The sequence below is a fragment of the Triturus cristatus genome, chromosome 3_2, assembly GCF_964204655.1.
Source record: "Triturus cristatus chromosome 3_2, aTriCri1.1, whole genome shotgun sequence".
Lineage (NCBI taxonomy): Eukaryota > Metazoa > Chordata > Amphibia > Caudata > Salamandridae > Triturus > Triturus cristatus.
The window spans coordinates 602,998,762-603,021,029 of NC_140584.1; the positions used below are offsets into that span (position 1 = coordinate 602,998,762).

At 43.6% G+C, this 22,268-nt stretch overlaps 1 protein-coding gene across 8 annotated transcripts in view; it reads left to right on the forward strand.

The window, feature by feature from the left end:
* Positions 1 to 22,268, forward strand: part of ADGRB2 (adhesion G protein-coupled receptor B2) — a 1,096,893-nt gene that overhangs the window by 555,809 nt on the left and 518,816 nt on the right. The window lies entirely within an intron of this gene.

A 22,268-nucleotide genomic window follows, 5' to 3' on the forward strand; every position in this document is an offset into this window, starting at 1 on the left:
TTACTGGGTGTACCGTGCGCACGTAGGGCTTGCCATCGTAAGCCAGACAGCCAACTCAACATGCGCACTGCAGGGGCAGCTGGAATCCTGCAATCACAGAATTTAAGTCCGCCCCAACTTGTGCGCACCGGTGCAAAATAAAATGGCATTGCCATGCCCTTTTATTAACTTGTGTGCCCTTGCTGCACTCGCCGCAGGCAGGGCGACGCTCCGCTGCTCTTGAGGAGGAGCCACCCCTGGTCACAGACTCATGAAGTTGTGGATATTCACAGACTCCTCTCTGAACCTTTCTGATGCTGGAAATGGTCAGAGACTTGCTACAGGAAAGGTCTAAGCCGGGTAAATCCCTTTCCACGGGGTGAGGGGGTAGGTGGAAGACACCCAACATTCATGGGGGTTTAGTAGAATACATTTCTCCATGAAGAAAAGGAAATAAAAATGCAATTGCACTGTATGTCTGCCTTTCTTCACCGCACAATTGTGCCCTCTTTACAGTTCCTCAGTGGTGAAATAGCAACCTGTATAAACGTTAATTGACATTGCCAGTACTACTCCTAGATACAACAATCCAGTCATACTTTTGGGAATGAATGCAATTTCCAAATGTAAGTAATGTATGTGTAAGGATTACTTTTATAGGTGCAAATGTAATGTTTGTGCGAAGTGGGACCCATTTGGCCATTGGGCCTAATTCACAAAAAAGAGTTACTACCAAAGAAAAATTGAAAAGAAATGAGGCAGAAGATGAGAAGAAATGTCTTCTTTCGTGGGCAGAAATAAGTAGAGATATAGGTATTGTGCGTCTAGTATCCTCAAACTATATTTTGTAAACCTGCATTTTAACATCACTGAATAGCGGCTCTGCATGTGCACAAAATACTGTGTGTGTATTTGTATTAATGTGTGTGTGTTTAATCAAGACTGCAGGTTTGCATGGATCTACGCTAAGTCTCTGTAAAATAACCGTGGTAAGCGGTCCCGCACATTTATCATCACTTTCATGAAAGTGAGAAGGTAGAAGTATCTGCGGAGGTTTCACCTGGAGAGAATAGTGGCAAAACATGTGAATATGCTGGGGAAGAGAGTTGATCTAAGTCAAGTTCCAGTTATCGGGAAGGAAATTAAATGGATGGGGACTAATGAAAATAAACATGAGGCCAGTTGGGATAAAGGACCGTGTCCTTTTAAATGAAAATGAAGGTGATGAACACTGTTTATAGTGTGCACGATTAACCAAAAAAGAGCATCCTGATACCAAACCAGACTGGAAGAAATGACTGGCAAAAACATAACATCATAATCATAACAATCAGAAAAAGAGGAGGGCTTTCAAAGTTTTATGAAACATCAAAATTCTGTTGCAGGTGGAGCAGTAGAGGAAGAGAATTCCAGTGTTTGGGGAATAGTAAGGAAAAGGTGTGACCACCACATCTGGAGTGGTGAATCTTAAACAATCATACCATGGGGAGGTGAAGAGCGAGCCAGCAGGCTGGTAGGGGAAGTGTGTGCTCTGCAGGTATTGGGGACCAGAGCCATGAATGGTACTGCGATGGAAAACTATTTGAGGTTGTGAGGAACGACCTTGTGAAAGACTGAGAAAAAGTCCTGTTGTTGAAGTGGGATAACACTGCCACTTGGAAGTCTGATTTCTTCAAATCAGCAGAAAGAAGAGTAAGGATTTATCCTGAGAGGCTTAAAAAAGTAGAAGCAGGTAGCAGGGGTTTTGTAATGAGTGGAGAAGATGAGAAGCAAGTTGAAGAGAAACTCGAGATTTTGACAGTAAAATAAGGAGTAAGAAGAGATGCTATGGGTCCTAACTCACGTGGCCACCAGCAGGAGGACAAAATGGAACAGGCACCTCCACCTAGCAGGACTTCGTCTTGTCAAATTAAGTTTGAGCCAGTTTGCATCCATCCAGGTGGCCACAATGGGGACACAGTTTTTAAAGTGAACCCTGTTGGTGTTGTTGACAAGCCTGAGATGGACCTGAGTATCACTTTCTTCGGCTGTGAGCTGGAGGCCAAGGAGTTTACTAAGTAAGGCAAAGGGTTGACATAAATATTAAAAAGAGTGGGAATTAAGGAAGCACCCTGAGGGACACTGCAGGTAAGAGTTTTGAATTTGGAATGAAAGGGCGAGGTGCACAGCTTGTGGGCGGTTGGATAGAAACTATGGTGCATAGGGCATTACATGAGACTGATCGTACATCGATTAAATCCAAGCTCAGTTGATATGCCCTCAGGAGACCTCTTAGGTCTGTATAGAGTAAGGGCATGGTGGTACCAAGAATAAAACGATGCACATGAGGAGGTGAGCCAACGCTTGGCTGCCAGCAGAGAGGTGAAGGTGATGAAAACGAGGTGAAGAAGGATCCAAGAGTGAGATTCCAAGTATGAAGAGAGGAGCCCATTGGTGTATTTTTCCAAGAGTTTGGTAGGATAAAGAAGAAGCAAAATGGGGCTGTAATTAGTGGGGATAGAGTCGGAGAGGGTGTTTTCATTTTCAAACAGCAAGAATAGTGTAATTACAAAGATGTGTGAGAAAAGGAAGAATAGTATTAAACATGTTGTTGTTTGTGAGAAGGGGTATGGGCATGAATCGAGTGGGGATCCAGACTTCACATCGGTCAGCAGAGTAGCTCAGACATAGGAGAGAAGAAATGAGTGAGAGAGAAGTCAACGGGACAAAGTAGCAAGGCATGGGACAACCCTCCGGAGTAGGGGTGGGTAACAAGAGGGAGAAGGAAATGGAAGAAGGCAGGTCAGGAGCCAGAAAACTAGTGGGAGGATTAGAGAAACTGGCAGTGACTTTGAGATTTTGATTTCAAAATATTCAGAAATAAGCTTGCAGAATTACTCTAAAAGAGGAATGGAGAGATCTTTACAGCGCAGGAGGACCAGATTGCGAACAGTATTGACAATGTCTCCATTAGTTACTGTTAGTTTACATTTTAGTACAGTAGGACACTAAAAAAGTGTGTCTGACTGCCTTTCTATACATTTTATGGGCAGTGCGGTAAATAATCCAGTCATCAGTAAGATAATGGAGACACCGGAGGCACTCAGTCACTTTTAGCAGTGTGCCAAGGAGCTGTAGGTCATTTATGAATGTAATGTTAGAGGACAATTGAGGCAATAGTGGTAAAGTTTCAGTAGCCGAAATTGGAAAATTGACTCATCAGTGGAGACCAAAAGGGAGTACATCCTCTGCGTATGGTAATTTTAGAAGTCCTCAAGATTAAGACATTGTTGGCAGAAGGGGGGGGTTGATTAGGCTGGGGACTGGGTATGCAAGTCTGCCAAAAGGAAACTGTCCAAGAGAACTGTTGAGGAGGAGAAACTGTTATTTATTTGAAGGAGGCGACTAAAGGATTAAGAACATGATCAGAGATGTGAAATGGGTAAATGACTTTGAAAGTAAGACCCTTAGTAGTACAACTACTAGTAAATAGCAGAAACACCAGTGTGGGAAGTAATCTCAAGCCAGAGATTATTTCCGACAGGAGAAATAGAACAAATAAGAATTTTGTTAGAAGGAAATGGTCTAACAAGTGTAGGGAAGAAGAGTTGGATTCATGAAACATTACTAAGACACTGCCGCCTGTGTGGATAAGTCAATCCGTCTGAATAATTTTAAATTCTGGAGAGATAGCTAAGGCCAGGTCAGGTGCAGAAGTAGCAGATAGTTGGATATTTGTTATGCAAATAATGTCAAAAGAAATGTTAATGATTAAATCATGTAGTTCAAAGACATCTTCAGGCAAGGAGTGAGGATTGCAGAGTGAGCAGTCCTAGGAATGAGTACAGTTATGTAGCGTGAGATATGGAGCCGAGGTGGTGGCTATAGAATCAAAGCGGGTCAAAAGATTGAGGAAGGGTCTAACAAGTAGAGATGGGAGTGAGGTTGGAAGGTGGAGCGTGAAGGTTCCAGGCAGGCTGAGTATGTGTGTCAATGGTGTGCCCGGTGGAGAATAGGTCTACCTGGAAGTAGTAGTGAGTGGCAAACTAGGCAGACTAATGGGCCCTGGGCCCGGACGCGCGGTTCAAGAGCATTAGAAAACAGATAATGAATGCTTCAAAGCGTAAATGTAGTGAAAATGCAGACGCTGTATTTTCTTCTTATGCAGTATATATTGTTATGGAAGAACCCACAAGACCATACAAAATGTATTTTTTGAGTGGATTAATGGCTGACTAATGGTTTGGTCAGTATGCTTTGTTAAGGCAATTATACTGGTCACAATGAGTGCTCTTTGACAGCTTCTCAGACTTGCCCAAGTGTAGGTGAGAACTTTTTCACACGTCCGCATGCATTGCAGAAACCATGGAAAATACCAAAATGGAATGCAGATTACAGTAATAAAAACTCAATTTCATCTTGGTACAACAAGCCATCAATGTGTTACAGTGTTCTAAACAAGATTTATTAAGATTTAAGAACCTGACACACATTGTAAGATGGGCTCTAAAAGCAAACAAAATTGCATTGTGCAAGTGAGCTCCTGCTGAAAATTATATAAAACAAATAAACCAAACGAATCTCCGGCTTAGATTTGCGGATTGCTATCTTAATTGCAGGAAAATACTCCATGGTAGGGATCCCAGAATCATTCTAATTCTTCAATTAATTGCTAAGCCCTAAAGCTATCAAGAATCAAACTGTCTCACACAGAAGAAATAGTAAGTGTTTGCTTGCGGACCAGTTACCGATCACGGACTGGCCAGGTATTGACATTGCCATACAACATCTGTAAAAAGGACCAAAGAAAAACAAAATTGGCCAGAGACTCAGTTGCACCAGTCATAAATGTTCAACTTTCCATCTAAATAGTAACTATACAGATGGCATGCTCACACATTAAAACAACATAGAAAGGGACCATGCATGTTGGGTTTAAATGAAAAGCTAGCAATAGTTTCATACCACAAAAGAATTAGGAACGTAATATTCTCTGCTCTAACTGGAGCAATGTTAAAATCTACAGTTGAAGTCCACTCTCAGAACTTATTTCTAACCAGCCCTTGGTCAGCCTATGTAATCTCATCCCAGCAGGTCCAGCATAAGATACCAATATACAGTTCACTCCACATAGGCATAAAGTCGAATGAGCATACTTACTTCACTTTAAATGCATTGAGACCATCAATTAATTGGTACTGTAATGATTCCCACCACCAAAACCTTTCACTTGCATGCATTTATCAATGTTTTTATCCAATCCGAAGACCTGAAAACAATTGAGAGGGTTGCATTAGCTATATTCAGTCGCATCATGTGCATAAAGTTAAAAAAAAAAAAGGTTGTTGATGTGACCCATAATATTGTAGCATCATTTTATCATTTTAGGGAAATTAACTTTTAAAAATGAATCCATCCCTAGATAGATGAGAGTCTAAACACTTGAGTGAATCTAAAATAGTGCCAAAGTCTGATTTAACAATACTTCCTGTGTGGAGAAACCTAACAGTTTCCACCAATATGGGTGCAACACCTAAGTCTGTAATAAGGCTGTCAGTGACAGTAGATTTTAATATTTTTTCCAGTTTAAGGGTTTCCCCAAACATTTAATTGATGCACGAAGTGTGAGCATGGGCATACGTCTCCAACACGTTTGCTACCATTTTTAGATACTATTTCCTTTATGTATTCCATTTGAATTCATTTTTATAATACACTGTGGCACGGAAAGCAATAGTCTGCTTTCCCGTTCGGTTGGCATTAGGAAACCCTGCATCAAAAACAATGATAAATTGACAGGGATCAACTATATAATCTCTGTGGTGGAATCGCTCCTTGATAAAGGGCAACATTGGAATCTCCACAGGAGGCGAAAACCCTTTCAAGAAATAAGTCATCCTGTAAGGGATTTATTCCAGAAGAATGTTTCAACTATGTCTCTTTAAGTTTTCTTAGAAAACTTTGCGTTTTACGCCAAGCACTCTGTTATAAACAGTGCATCTGCTTGTTGATTTGTTCACCCTCATCCTGTGGCATTCCCCTATTGAAAGCTAGAGAGGGTAGAATATTCAGCCACCCACCCGAAAAATTAGAAAAGGTATATCGTCCCTGTATTGACACATTTGGAATAACCTACAAAGATGCAGTAACTTACCGTAAAAGATTTTCTTGGAAAGGGAATGGTCCACTAAAATGTTGGCCTCAGCTCATAAATGAGGTGCTGAAAAATGTCTTCAATTCTTACTCAAATTTAAGTCAGCTATGTATTTGCCAGTATTCAGTCAGGGAGTTAATGGCCTGGAAAGCTGAAAAACCGGGGTTTAACCCAGCGGCGTCAGGGGCACGCCTAAGATCTTCGAGTTCACCTGTCTTGGTATACAGAGACACGGAATACTTCTGGATGGCATCAGAGACCAAGTTTATTAGCTGCAGCTAGTAACAGTGATCCTAGAAATACATCACGGTGTAAATTCTCATGAGACTGCTCATTTTACTAAGGTGAGGCGTCTCCTTTTATACCCAATATTCACATTATAAATGTACACCCACTGCACAAAATTCTAGCCAATAAGGTACATTTTCAAACAAAGTGTCACATAACAAAAACTCAATTTACAGTATCCCAACCCAAAAGTTAATTATTAGGAATGTCCCAAATTCAATCTCCACAAGCCAGACAAACCTATAATTGAAAGCATAACCCATGTAATGAAGAAACATAAAAAAAGAAACAGTAACAGATGCTGAACAAGATAAGGCATGTGCAAGGAAACTAAAAGTTAACGATGTCCTGAACATTGATTGGCAATCTCAGACAAAGATCGATCAGGGAAATTGGCTTTGCGGGGTCAGTTTCAGGTGCAGAGGTCAGTTTCTTACAGTTCATTTCAGAGTAAAAAAGAAACCTAGTTAATGTATATATGAACTAAGAAGGCCAGGCCACTTTATTCGCCAGGCTACCTTCACAGGCCTACGTGAGGGCAACACAAAATGGTGGCACAGAACAAAATGGAGTCAGACTCGAGAATTACAGAACCTCAAAGCGCACAATGGTAGTGCTGAGGTCTGTGGTGTTAATTTGTAATGATTGATACCAATAGAAACATATTCACACTGATAATAAATATATCCAGTGACTCCTCCAGAATGTCAGGTTGTGTCCTTACCTTCTTCAGTTTCATGTAATGATCTGAACACCAGGGTTTTGCAGCCTGTTTCCCTGTGACCCTGGCTCCCATTACATTTTCATAATGGTAATACAGGATCATTCAGTGCATTCCTCTCCGGTAATAATAAAAGTACTTGATGCTGCATCTATGGCTAATGTGGGGTTATTTTGGAGAGGAAGTAACATAGAGCCCAGGTGCCACAAATACCCTGCCAGGGACTGAAGAAATGTTCTCCAAAACTTTTATAAGCTTGGATGTCCAATGGGGGACACAAAAGCCAATGTCTATTTGACTGGGCTCCCTATATTGCTTACATGGAAAACAGAATCAGATGAAGGGTTGGAAAATAAACACTTACATCGGATTTTTGTCTACAGAACGTGTGGTGTCTGTAGTTATGCTAAAAAGAAAATCATTTTCCGAGGTCACCAGGGGGAAATGGGCCTCTAGAGAGAAATTAAATTATATAGTCTGGTCAAATTGGATCAGAGACTGAAGAATGGTTATCTATTGATACCATAATCTTATGAAGGACCTTTCCATCCATTATAGTTTCCAGCAGGAGTAATGTTTTTAATTCTATGGTAAGTACTAGATCAAATATTGAGGGGTGATATGATACAATGTTTATTATACCTTTATTTAAATTCTATACCGTTTCCAACTTACAACACTACTTGAATCACCAATGTTTATTATGTTGCAGTCAAAAGTAGAGAGTTCAAATTCAAGGCACATTAATGGACAATGGTGTATATTTTTAACATTGCACTTCAATCACATAGCTTCTATTTCCTCAGCTAACTTGAGGATTATACTTCTAACCCATTAAATTTATCTCCCCATCATTGGGTGACATTACATGCCCTTTTCTTGTCCACCTCTCAGATCTAACAAATACATTTGCAGTGGCTTCCAAAAATACCTGGGTCTGGAGGGCAACAGCAATAAGGTTGAGTAATTCTGTATCATTTCAGTACAGCATGTTAAATACTTTATCAAGGTTTTGTGTTAAGGAGAATTTAAACTCATCCAGTGCATTGCCACCAACCGTAAAGCCAGTAGCAAAGCCACAAATTTAAATTTCATAGTGTCTTGACGGAGTTGCACTGTGTAGCCTAGTAGGGCTGTGACTGGCTCTAGTGGGTAGCCCGTTGGAGGAACCTGTTAAAGGGAAGGATTGACATTGGGGAGTTTTCCCATACCAATAACGGAAAAGCCATCCTGTGGAGTTGGGTAGCTCAGCACCCAGAGACCTTGGAAACAGTTGTTACAAATGTCAAGGTGGAAGTAGAGTAAACTAATGACCTCCACTTAAAACTAGGATTACAGAACTAGAGGAGGACTATGAAGTACTCTTCACACAGTTTAGAGATCTCCTGGCCCAGGGCAATAGGGTTGACATCAACAATGTAAAGGGGGTGGCATGGTATAACAGCATGTAGGACTGCAAAGGCAGATTTAGTAGTAGCAGTTAAATCTAAAAATAGGAATGATTTGGTGACGTGTATATTCAATTGTAAAGGGGAACTGGCCAAGGCCAAGAGAGATTGGGAGAATACTTTGTGGAAAAGCATGCACAGTGCAATGTTATCTAAAGATAACAAATCCATCTGAAAATTAGCTTCAGTGAGTGTGAAGGGTACCCAGAGAGCTCTGGATTTTTTTGTTTAGTCCCATGATTGGGTAGTCCATTTTAGTAACCTATACATGACTAGTGCGGAATTATACTGGGATTGTGAAGATTGGCTAGTGGCCTCCAATTTTGGAAATCAAAACCATCTGAAATTTGAACTACGTGAAATATAGCTTTGCATCTAGAGCTCCTGGGCCCGATAAGTTCCCAAACTACCTCTATTTGTCCCATCCGGTAGTGTGGGGTTCTTACATTAATTCCCTAACAAATGCATTCTTCATTGTATGGAGATTCTACCTTCTTGGAAAACGGCAGAGATTGTACTAGTATATAAAAAGGGTCAACACAACGCTCCTAATAACTACTGGCCAATTAGCCTGTTAGATGCCTTGCAAAAGATGTTCTGCAAACAGAGGTTTACTCATCTCCAAAAGTAGATCCAGTGTAATGACATGCTAAAGGATTTTCAAGAAGGCTTTAGAAGTGGTGTTAGTACCATGGACCAGGTTTTTCATTTTAATTGTCTTAAAAGGAAGACCACAGTTATTAATAGGAGCCGGCTGTACATTGCTGATGTTGATTTACATGCAGCGTATGACATGGTCCCTAGGGGTAAGCTAGGAGGGTCTTAGATAAGATGGGCAGTCCTACAAATCTGATGGATATCTTGGTACGTCTACACTCAGGAAAGGTTTTCGAGAGTTAGGAGGGGGGAGCATGGACAGCTGACATGCCCAATTAAGGTCAATTGTGTAGTAAGATAGGGTTGCGTTCTTGCCCTTACTCTGTTTTTTGTATATGAATGGTGTTATGGAGTGTTTGGATAGGGATGTGTGTGATTCACCAAAAATGGGTGGCTGGAGGGTGCCCACCCTGCTTTTTGGAATGACACCCTGCTGCTTTTGAAATTCCCCCCGGGCCTTCAACACTTACCAAACTTCAGTATTTTTTGTGCAGAAAGGGGGTTAGAGTTGAATAGTTCAAATATAAAAATTATGATCTTTAGTCCTGAAAAGCAAAAATATTGCATGAAGAATATGCATGTGGGTAATGATCTAATAGAACAGGTCTCAAACTTTGATTACCTGGGAGTAAGAGTAACATACAGTTTTAATTGGGCTTTGAAACTACAATAATCACAACTGTTATTACTCCAGCAAACAATGAACATCTTAAAGAATTACATAAGGACTGCATGTAAAAAGCTGGCACCAGCCCTAGAGATATAAAATGCAAAGGATCCGGGGGCTGCCCTATATAGCTTGGAAATTTGAGTGGCACGAACATTAACATTCTGTCAGAAGTTGAAAAGTGATTGATTTATGTTATGTGTGTTACTGTTTTGACGTTTTATTATATGGTCTTATGTTGAATGGTTCAGTTATTTTCCTTGTGAGAGGGGCATATGATGTATATGAATTCCTCTCCTCCGAACCAAGGCTTTTTGAGTAGTTGAATAACCAAAACAGTTTGGGTCTGCATATGAGCACTTTAATTATTCTGTATGATGTTTTAACTCCTGAAGTTTTATCAATCTTTTATGTAAATGATGTGAAGATCTATGTTTTTATAGTCCATTTAAGATCTTGGTGATTGAAATAAAGTTACCTTAGAATTTCCCAAGCATCAGACTGGATCTGGAAGATTTTTCTTTGAGCATTTCCCTTGCGCGCCGGTAGGTGGTGTCGGTCGGCTCCATGTGAGATTGTCTGCTTCATCTCTGCCATAGTGACGTCCATGTCACCTATATAGGCGCCACCTCGTGCGCTGACATTAGTTATTTGCCTTTCGCACCAACCAGCACAGATCCGTGAAGAGAGCTGCCCCCTGTCAATTTTTGACAGGCTTTTTTCAATGTTTTGTTAACTGTTTTTTTGTGTGTGCATTTTTCCAACTTGTCAAAGAAGACTTCTGGATTCAAACCAGGCTGCGCCTGCCACCACTCTAAATAAGTGATGGATCCACAACTGATTTTTCTTTGGTGCCTGGAGCATGACATGACTCAAAGTCATATTTTGACTGCCGGGCCCTGGCTTCAAAAGCTTTGAAGGAGTGAACCCTAAAGCTGCTTGTAGTCCAGCATTCAGCATCACTTCGTTTGGCCTGGGTGTCTCGTTCTCGGTCGAAAGAAAGCTACGGGCACCCCTCCGGGAGTCCCAAGTCCTCGTCCTCCCACTGGAAGTCTTCGGGTAGGTCAGGTTTGAAGCATAAAAAACACAAGAAGTCGAAGCATGCCTCGACTTCTTCCCTTCAATCGGCATACACGATGGAGGAGCCTCGGCGCTTTAGGCCTAGTTCTGGGAAATATGTAACTGGGTCAGCTCTTTGTTTTCCTGCCTTCCTGGGAGCCAGAGCGATGCCCAACCAGCTCAAAGAATTTTATGATGCCATGTGCCTCATATTTGTGCTACCTGACCCTCCTGGCATGCCTTCGGGTCTTGGAGGCTCATAGGGTCTGCGCCAGTGACTTCGGCCCCAGTACCGGTTGCACCCCCATGGATCCAGTAATGGATGTGGACCGATGCCGGTCGTGCCACTGCGATCTTCTCTGGTGCCGAACCCCACACCGAGACTCCTGATGCCACCAGAACCTCTTGGCCGCACAAGCCCCATTGTTATCTCCAAAAACCTGGAGCAGCATTGTCGCCTACCGATGCCGATTCTGGCACCGATAACACCCTCAGATCCTAGGTCGGATCCTCAGCCTTATTTTGAAGGACTAGGAAAGAAGGAAAATTGGGAGGGGTCGCTGGACCCTTTACAAGATCAGACTGAACATGCAGTGGACTGGTATTAGGTATTGGGTGAGGTCAGTGGACTGGATACCTCCCCAGATTCTGGCCTGCTTTATCCCCCTACGCTGACTACAGGGGAGGGAGCTTCATATGCAATGATGTTGTGAAGGGCAAATGAGGTCCTGGTCATTCAGCTCCCTTCGGTGGAGGTCAAGACGAACATCTTGACTGAGGTCTTGCAGCTGGGTGTCTCCTCCTCGGAACCCCTCCTGCCTTTCAACGAGGCCTTGACTGATGTCCTTCTGGGAACCTGGTCCAAGCCCAGCACAGGGGCTCCTGTGAATAAGACAATCACCCACTGCCATCGCCCTGCATCAGGCAACCCAAATTTCCTCACCAACCCACCCTATCCCAGAGAGCTTGGTGGTCCAAGCTTCTACCTCACAAGGCACTTTCTCTCCAACACCCCAGACAGGGAATCAAAGAGGCTGGATAGTTGGAGTAAGAAAGTAATTTCTTCCGCCAGCCTTGCATTGCGGTCAGAGAACACCACATGCCTATTGGGCCACTGTAAAGTTCAGGGGGACCCGGCATGTCACGGGGGGGAGGGGAGGGGGTTTAATGTGCAACAACAAGACTTGTGACAATGGGATCCCCACTAGGAATAAAATGTGTCTCCTGAAATGTGCAGGGGATGCATTCAATGCTACGTCTTCATAAAATACATTCCTACCTGGTCCGTAGAGGTGTCCAGATCGTGCTGCTCCAAGAGACCCACCTTTTAGAGAAAGAGGGTGCAGCGTTGCAGCGAAGATGGCGGGGACGGGCATTTTACACCACTTATTCTGCATTTGCAAGGGGAGCCCTCATTTGGGTATGAGCAGGGGTGCCCTTCCAGAGCACGAAACAAATGATTGATCCGGAGGGCAGATATGCGGTAGTTGTGGAAAGACTGGATGGCAGGGATCTAGTACTGGGCAGCATATATGCGCCCAACTCGGAGCAGCCGGCCTTCTTTTCGCACCTGTCCCGCAAGCTGGCGAATGTCCTTACAAGGGCAGGTTTACTGGGAGGAAACTTTAACTGCACGCTCAATATCAGACTGGACAGGTCACACCCTCCGCTCCTTGAGTCACCTGAACACAAATTCGCAAAAGCACGCTCTGGTTGGCAACAAAAGTGGGGGCTGGTTAACACCTGAAGAGCACAATGTTCTGAGGACCGTGATTACACCTTCTATTCAGTCTTGCATGACTTACAAGTCAGAATAGATGCCTGCTTGCGACGAGAAACTTTAGAAGACCCTGGGTTTAGAGAAGCGATAGCTACAGCTATTACCACATATTTTCAGGACAATGAGAATTCCGCAATGTCCTCCTTAATAGAATGGGACACCTGCAAATCAGTCATTAGGGGACGATGCATATCGGAGATGATGGGGGTGCGGAAGGCACTGCTTCGAGACATAGAGAGAGATGACCAACGACTGCGAGACCTAGAAAAAGAGCAACCTGAACGGCAGGACAGGCCAGGACGAGCTTTTGGAGGCTAGAGAGGCGGTAGCGGTGTAGGTGGAACGCCTGCGTTGTTTTGACCATAAAAAATACCTTGCTAGAGCTCACTCAGAAAGGGATAAGTCAGGGGCTCTGCTGGTTTGGCTGGCAAATCCTGCCAGGAGGGGTTCAGTCTTATTGGAGCTCAGGGATCTAGAGGGGACAACTAGACATAGTCAGCAGGACCTAAACAATATATTTTTAAACTATTACACAGACCTCTACCAGAGCAAGTTACACCCAACGAAGCTGGACTTACTAGAGTTTACGCGGGAAGTAGAGTTGCGGCGCTAGATGAGGACACAGCAGACGACCTGGGGCCCTTTTGAACTTGGAGAAGTGAGGGGGCAGTAAAGACCATGGCAAGAAGGAAAATACCAGGCACAGACGGCCTCCCAAATGAATTCTACTCAACATACCTTGATTTATTAGCCCCTAGACTGGTGCAGTTATATAATGATGCTAAACGGGTTGGCCACCTACCTGTCACTACTAGAGAAGCGATCATCATACCTCTGCTTAAACCGGGGAAGCCGCAATGGGACAAAACGGCATACCGCCCACTCTCCATGCTCAATCTGGATTACAAAATCCTCAGTAGGATCTTAGCTACGCGCCTGCTCCCTCATATGACTACCCTGGTGCACAGTGACCAGTCTGGGTTTATTTCCACCAGAAACACAGCACGTAACATTAGGCGCCTTCTGCAGGTGTTAGAGGCAGACACCTACAGCGCGGACTCGGCGATGATCTTCGCCATCGATATAGAGGAGGCCTTTGATAGCCTGGAATGGCCTTATCTATTTCATGTGATACGGCGGCTGGGACTGGGAGCTGAATTTGTTGGCTGGACGGCACTCCTGTACACTGACTTCACGGCCAGGGTCAGAACTGGGGGGCTTATATCGGACGTTTGCCATGTGAGAAGAGGGACACGACAGGGGTGTCCCCTCTACCCCTTGCTGTTTGCCCTGGAGGTGGAACCCTTAGCAGCGAGAGCCCGGACTGGTCGAGCCTACCAGGGACTTAATGTACATGGGCAGATCCACCACATTGCACAGTACGCTGATGACTTTCTCCTATTTCTGGCTGATTCGGGGGCGACGCTGTGGGGGCAAAAACATCCTGCAGGACCTTAGCAGAATCGCAAGGTTAAAACTAAATAGGGCCAAATCCTGCCTGTTTCCTGCAAAAAAAGGCAGAGCGGGTCCGCAGATGGCGGAGGGGGTGAAATGGAGAGATAGGTGCCTCCCATACCTGGGTACGCGCATATACAACGCCCCGGAAGATATACTAGAAGGTAACATAGGTAAGGCCATCAGAGGAGTTAAAACCAACTTTACCTTCTGGGGCTCCCTGCCACTGTCTGTAGCTGGCAGTGTGGCACTCCTTAAAATGATTACTCTCCTGTGACTATTATACTTCTTTGGGACCTTGCCTGTCTGGATCCCAACAAAGTACTTTGTTCAGCTCCGTTTGTTGGTTACAGGCTTTTTATGGGGAACGGGCAGGCGAAGGGTAGCGCTTACGGTTCTAATGAGATCCAGAGCAGAGGGGGGGTTGGCGGTGCCAGACTTTGAGGCCTATTACCTGGCGGCACAATTCCAATGGCTAACGCAGTGGGTGGCGAGTGCTACTAGGGGAAGCGAAGAGCAGACGGAGGATTTTGTGAACCTAAACCAAATATCCCGAATCATTTTGCGACTGCCTGTTAGTATGGCAACTCTCACCATGGACCTGCGCTCGGCACATAGGTACTGGAATAGGTACCTGAAGAGGGCCAAAATTAAGCATCCTTACGTGCCGGAAATTCCGTTAACCATGTGCGAGGCTTTGGAGGCAACTGGCAGAGATTGATGACCTGGTCAGACCAGGGACTGACCTGTGTGGGAGACCTGTATGAAGATGGGAATCTGATTCCGTTTAATGACCTACAAGCCCGATATGACCTGCTGGGGGGACTTTCTGTTGTACATAGCCCTGACTACTGTCGTACGGAAACACTGGCGAGAGGGCCTCACAGAGCCAACAACGTCAATGGGCTGCCAATATGCAGTTCTGGCAGCAGGCACATTTAAAGCAGTAACATGCTTGTATAAGCGCATAACTCAAGAAACATTACTCCCCTTAACAGCGCTGAAGCTCAAGTGGGAGACCGACCCAGGAGAAGACATCCCAGAAAAGACCTGGGGGGACTTAGTTGAGAGAGCGTGGAAGAGTACCCAGAATGCCAGATTCCAGTTGGTTCACTTTTAGATCCTACACAGGGCGTACCTCACCCCAGGCAAAAATAAATAAGTACTTCCCGACACAGATGGGGGTGTGCCCGCGCTGCAGCACAGAAGGCGCAGATCTTAAGCACATGTTATGGGACTGCCCATTCCTGGACAACTACTGGGAAGACATGACAACACTACTGCTGCCATTACGGACAGAGATGTAGCACAGACTCAGAAATACTGCATACGTCATTGGTTTTCACACACATCAACAAACAACATCACATGTAAATTCTTAGATATGGGGCTGCTCTTAGCTAAACGGAATATCACCATGACCTGGAAGGAGAAGAAGGGTCCAAGTACTGCACGGTGGAAGACAGAGCTACTTAAATGGGCTGAGTGTGAAGGTTTAGTCCGGCTGCAGATGGCTACAAGACTAGGAAACGAAAGGGCGCTAGAGGCAGCAAGAGCTTGGGAAAGACTAGCTGCAGAACTGAAATCTCCCACGAACTATGAGGATGAAGTTGGCTAAGTAATAGACAGAGGTGGGAGGATTGGAGACCGACGCATGGACACTAGGAAAGATGCCCTGCACCCTGGTAGGCTAGGGATCCCCTATGGTACTACTCAGATTATGCCCGTACACACTACAGACTTGCACTGCTAAAGACTGAAGCCCTGAATGTACGTGACACGCCTGAGGGGAGGGGAGAGGGATAGGGGGTATCTGGGGGGAGGGTAGTTGTGGGAAGGAGTTTTATACCTGGAGCTGCATTCCTGCAGGGGACCAGCAATGTTCATCGCTATTGAGCTACTAGAATACACCCATCAGTCATTGCTATGTGGGGCACTTGAGGTGCTAATTGTAACCTGCACTGTCTAATGCATATGATACTGTTCAATATCATGATGGCATAATGCCCCCATGTAACTTCAGTGAAAACTAATTAAGTTAGTTTTTTAAAAAAAAATGCTTATTGGGCTGCTATTCCCACTCCCTGTGGGAAACAATTGCTCAAGTGTTGCCACAGGTCCCGGAGGAGACCCAGGCCATCCTCTCCCAAGAGGTATCAGACGAGAGAGATGCGGCAAAGTTCCCATTCATTGTGGGCTTCACATGACCGACTCGCTGGGCAGAGCGATGTCATCAACAGTGGCTGTTCGACGCCATGCCTAGCTGAGAACTTCTGACTTTTCTGGGGATGTCCAGGCTTTCCTCATGGACATGCCCTTTGATGGCACCCTTCTCTTTGGAGACAAAGCAGACGTGGCCCTAGTGCACCTAAGGACTCACTGGCTACAGCCAAGTCCATGGGCCTCTCAGTGGTCAATGCCCCATATGGTTTTTGCCCCTTTCGTGGCTACGGTTATTTTGGCAGCCAGGTGTGCTCTACCAAGACTATATATGCCTGCTGGGGACACAAATGTATAACATATTGTTCAGGAAGCTCTATTGATCTTCTTTCTGCTTCACTCTCTCATGTCCAGTCCACTTCTTTATTTTGACCCTTGACCAGCAGGGCTTTGCTCTGAGCAGTCTCAAATGGTTGAGGCTGCCAGATCAACCCTCTTTATTTGAATCCCCTATCGTAAATATATTTCTTAAGGGGCATGTATATATGTTTCCACCTGCCCCTTTTATAATGCCTCAGTGGAACCTGAATTTGGTTCTCACCTTCCTGATGTGTGCTCTGTTCGAACCTCTGCCCAACTGCCCCCTCTGGCTACTTACTATCAAAACAGCCTTTTTAATGGTCATAACTTCTGCCAGGAGGGGTAGTGAATTGCAGTCTCTGTCATCTAAGCCTCCTTTCCTGAGCATCTTCCCTGATAACTTGGTGCTTCGTTTCTCTTACAGAAACTGGTTACACCATTCTACGTGGGGCAATCTGTCACCTTTCCACTTTCTACACTCCTCTGCACCCAGAAGAAGAAGAGCGACTCCACCATCTGGACCCAAAAAGATTGTTGTTGTTCTGCCTTCACCGCACAAGAGAGTTCCAGGTGGACAACCAACTCTTTGTGGGGTACGTGGGAGTGAAGTAGAGTTGTGCGGTACAGAAATGGACAATCTCACATTCAGTCATCATTTGCATTAAAATCTGCTTCACTCTGGCCAAAAATCCAGGCTTAAGGGCTCAATCTACCAGACCTCAGGCTGCTGCGATGGCATTGCAATATTGAGTTCCAGTCCTCGACATTTGTCAGGCAGCAGTGTGAGCATCACTGCACACATTCACCAAGCACTACTGTCTGGAAAGTCAAGTCTGCAGGGACTGCCATTTTGGCTGCTCTGTCCTGCAGGACTTCCTGGTCTAAACTAGTCTGCAGTCCCTCCTCTGGGGAAGGCATTGCTTGGGTATCTATTCTAATCTAAGGAATCTGTGCCTAGATGTCTCTGTCAGATGGACAAGTTACTTACTTTCAGTAGCGCCTTATCTGGTAGAGACATAATCTAGCCACAGATTCCAAGCATGCTAGGCAGTAACACTAATAAATGACCTGCTATCAGTGCTGTCATACCTTGTGTGTTTACACATAATCTAGCTACACATCCCTTCGCGACCCACTCCTCACCACACCGTGGACAGGTTTATAGGTTTAGGGCTGTTCCCTTTCAGGGCCCTAGTTGTTCAAAACACACCAATATCAGTGCACCTCATGGCTCTGCGCTTCTGGTGTGGAAAGTCGTGAAAGTAACTGACTACAGTGAGCCAACTTGGCACCTATATAGGTGACGCAGATGTCACAATAGCGAAGACAACGCCAACGACATCTCGTGAAGCCGACCCAACAGACACCACCTACTGGGGCACAAGGATATTGCACTAAGAAAAATCTTCCAGATCGAGTCTGACGCTTGTGAAATTCTAAGGTAAGGAATCTGCGGCTCGATTATGTCTCTACCAGATAAGGAGTTACCGAAGGTAAGCAACTTCTCCTTCACAGCATATAGGCTCATCAGACATGAATCTGGCTATACCTTGTGGTTTAATATACAGTGTGTAAGAACTTGAAGTGTAGGTTTATGCCTGTACGTAAACAGGATATTTTTCACCTGGGAATAGCAGTACATCGAGCATTTATCAGACAATGTTTACCACAGGTCCGTCCCATGTTGGCATTGGCTTTAATCTGGCCATTCGCTTGAGACTTAATGAGTTTGGCATACAGGAAAGATACCAATTTCACATCCCGCTGTGCTTGTACATTTTAGCGAGTGAGGATAATTTAAAAGCTAGAAGCATCCAATAATAAAGAAGAATTACCAGAGACCTGTGATCACCACAAGCCTTCTATTCATCCAGAGTAATGAACACATCTTTTGTAAAAAGCATTTTTAGAACACGCTAACCCTAGGAATGCTGTATGTCTGAATTACTTTGTTAGAGTAGGATTACTTTTCAGGGGCTACAGGGGGCCAATAATAAAACCCTAATGCACTGTAGCTCACTAGTTCCCACCTTGCTAAACAGAAAGACTCCATAATGTCTAATAGACTTCTGTTACACTTGATCTTTTGCAGAAGATATTGGTTAGTGAGAAAGTTTCTATGTTTCTGATTTGAAGTTGGAAATGTCTCCATTGAAGTCTTTAGACTTGAAACCCTTTTCTACTTTCCATCACTGTCTATCTGCGACTGATTCGCTCAAGGAGTATCTCTGGCGCTTGGGCTTTTCTCACAGACAAGTATCATTAGACTTCTTTGCATGCTACTTCTTTGCATAAATGCACTCTCTGCTCCTCCGCATCCTCTTGCATAAGATATGAAGACTACTGAAACTGATTGGCCTTCAGACGCTACAAAAAGGAGTACAATAGACAAACTGCTTTAAGAAGTGAACATCATCCACTTATGAGCTCATTCTACTCTTAAAGTTGCTGACCTCGGTCTGTTTCCTATTGGTAGGTTCTTCTGTGGCCGAGTTTCAAAATTGAAAGAGGCTGTTAGTTTTGTTTGCCAAGGTACAATCCAATGCACTTGCCCTACTTATCAAAATGACCAAGGATTCAGATTTGGTCAGCTCTGGCCAAAAGCTGGTGGCTATGACACTAGTTCCACCTTGCTTTACTGCTTCCAAATCTGGGTCCCAGAGTACTTCCAAAGCCAGACACCCTGCGCCAGATTCCCCCTATAGTGACACTGACTGCACTGATGCAAAATTCTATAATCAGCGACAGGTGTATTTTGGTAATGGGTATACACTTTTACCTAAGGAAAGATAGTGTGTTGATATGTCTTCTGTCACTTGAAAATAGTTTCTCCAATGAATGCTCACCAGACCTTGCTCTGATACCACAATGAATGTGGCAGACCCAGTTGCTAGTGAATTTGGAGGATTTCAGAGGCTTGGACACATCTCCCTAGAGTTTCATACTATAGGGTTCAGCTTTGGTGCTTGAAGTGCAATTTTCCATTGTTATTAAGAAGGCGGCTGAAAGGGCACCTAGCCCAGCGCACACTGTGGAACCCAACACCTCCCCATAAACAGAGATTTTGTCAGACAAGCAACCTACAGAAGGCATTCTACCTTTTACTGAAACAGTGGTTGATCTGGTAACCTGGGACAGTAGCAATCCAATTCAACCCCTTTTAATCCACTGCACTTCCTCTTTTATTCTTCTCCTGCGAGCTCGGTGTAGGAAGCCTGTTCTGCCACTTTTTAAAGAATAACACCGTTCCCTCTCTTCTTCCTGCCAGGGAATCAAAGCAGCTCCATCACAGGCTGAAAAAGTTTGCCTCTTGAAGCATTGGCTGATGTCCCTAAATGCAGGAGGTCTCCTTATCCCCACTGTGCCACAATTGCTTCTATTAGGAACAGCATCGGCCAGATGAGGCTTGACAACTTTGCCAAATAAATGTTCTGGATCACAGGCCACCTTGCAGAAAATGATCTATCTTGTTTACTAAGAGAGAAGCCATATAGACACTTGCTTGGCATGCAGAAGCAACAACTCTGCATTACAGCAAAACTAATTTGAGTTTGATCGTGAGAGATATTTTATGTATTAATTGTAGTACCCCGATGATGGGTATCCCCCGAAAGTCACTGGGGCTCAGAAGTTAACTTCTGTATTTTATTAAATGTACTCAACAAAATTCCTTTGAATTACCATTAACATGGATTTCTGAATAAAGAAACACAGGGTACATATTGTTTTGATCAAATGATCTGCACAATGAAAGATAAGTGAGAAACATATTTTTGTAGGTTGACAGGTGTATAGTCAGAGACACAAGACTCAATTGACTTGTGCTTCATTCTCTAATGGCAAGATTGAGGCATAAGGGATCTATTCCTGTGTGAGCTTGAACTGTCAACTGAAACTAAAAACAAGTGTGAGCAGTTGTATACACACTCCTCTGCTTCCTTTGGACTCTTTGCAAAATACTCTCATGCTTTATGAAAGAAAGCAGGTTCTAGCTTACCAGAGCAAAGGCAAAAGTTATTTGTCAAGCTGTCTCGGGGGAGGGTACAGATGCAACAAAACGACTTATGCAACTAGACCCAGACACAGTGGATTCTTACTTCGTTCTTTGTTTCAAAAGTAATGTCTACTGGAGTGGATCCCTCATCATGAAAAGGTACAGTTCTTCATCGTTATAATAAGAAGAGTTCAAAACAAGACACGAAAAATTATCGACTAATCATCATTCTGGATTTAAAGAGGAAACTCTACGCAAAATATTTACTAAAATTCTGGCGAAGTGGACCACAGATCACGGCTTAATATCATTAACTCAAACAGATTTTCGTCTGAGGTGTTCTGCAATTGATAATACTATTGTATTGTCTCTTATTGTGAAAAATGCACTTAGAAATAGTACGGCCCTTTATGCTTGTTTTGTGGACTATTCCACAGCTTTTGACAAGGTTGATCATCATTGACTGTGAAATAAGCTTAGAAAATGGGAAATTGACCTGACACTCCTGCCTTTTCCAATTCAGGTACACTCCAATACATGGCTACACATAAGTATAATAATAATTTGTCTATGATAATGCTTTGCCTATGAAAATGCATACCAGGAATGGTCTTAAACAAGGCTGCATTATGGCTCCGCTTTTTATTCTCTTTGTATATATCTGACTTGCATGAGTTCCTTAATGAATACCAAGCAGGGCTGCTAAAATTGGGAATGCATGGGACCACACATCTGGCATATGCTGATGATGTGGTGAGATGTTTGCACATGCTGAAAGGACTGAAACACTTTTTGTGTCGACTAAATGATTTCAGCCTTCCTAGTTGACTCCCAACCAATCATTCAAAAATGAAAATCATGGTGTTCAGAAAGAAAACAGAAAAATATATATCTTGGGATCTAAGATATGCTATAATTGAAACTGTCAAGCAATATGATTTATCTTGGAAGTTCGATTGACACTTGGTTATCCTGGTCTAATCACCTTTCATTTAAAAAGCTTACATCTACTACTACCACCAAATCAATAATGAAATCTGCAAAACTATTTTTAGGTAGAGCAATAGACTCTTCTCTAAAAGCTTTAAGAATGAAACTCACTCCGCGTTTAGTTTACACTTTGCCTGTCCTAAATGGTAATATTATCAAACACTACTTGCAGAGCATCTGTCAACGCTTACATCTTCGATGGGCTACCCCTCAGTATGTCTTCAGGATGGAGTTGAATTTAAACTCTTTATTATTACTCCACACCGGAGCCACTGTGAATTATCTATGTGTTAGTGCAGGTACACACTCCACCATCCTGAAATCTTTAATTTACCTGGAATGCAAAAAAACTTCATATAATGAGATGGAAATAAATATCTCATCATTAAATAAGGTAATTAAAGCACACAGTTTATCAGACATTGAGACCCTGGCTAAATTAAATTGAGCTGCAGAGAAAAGTATTCTAAGGAAGACACTATCTAGTGGTCATTGGTCAAAAGGAAAAAGACCTAGCCTCACTAAATAAAAATATAAACATATGGATTTGGTATATAAATCTTAGTTATTGTTGCAT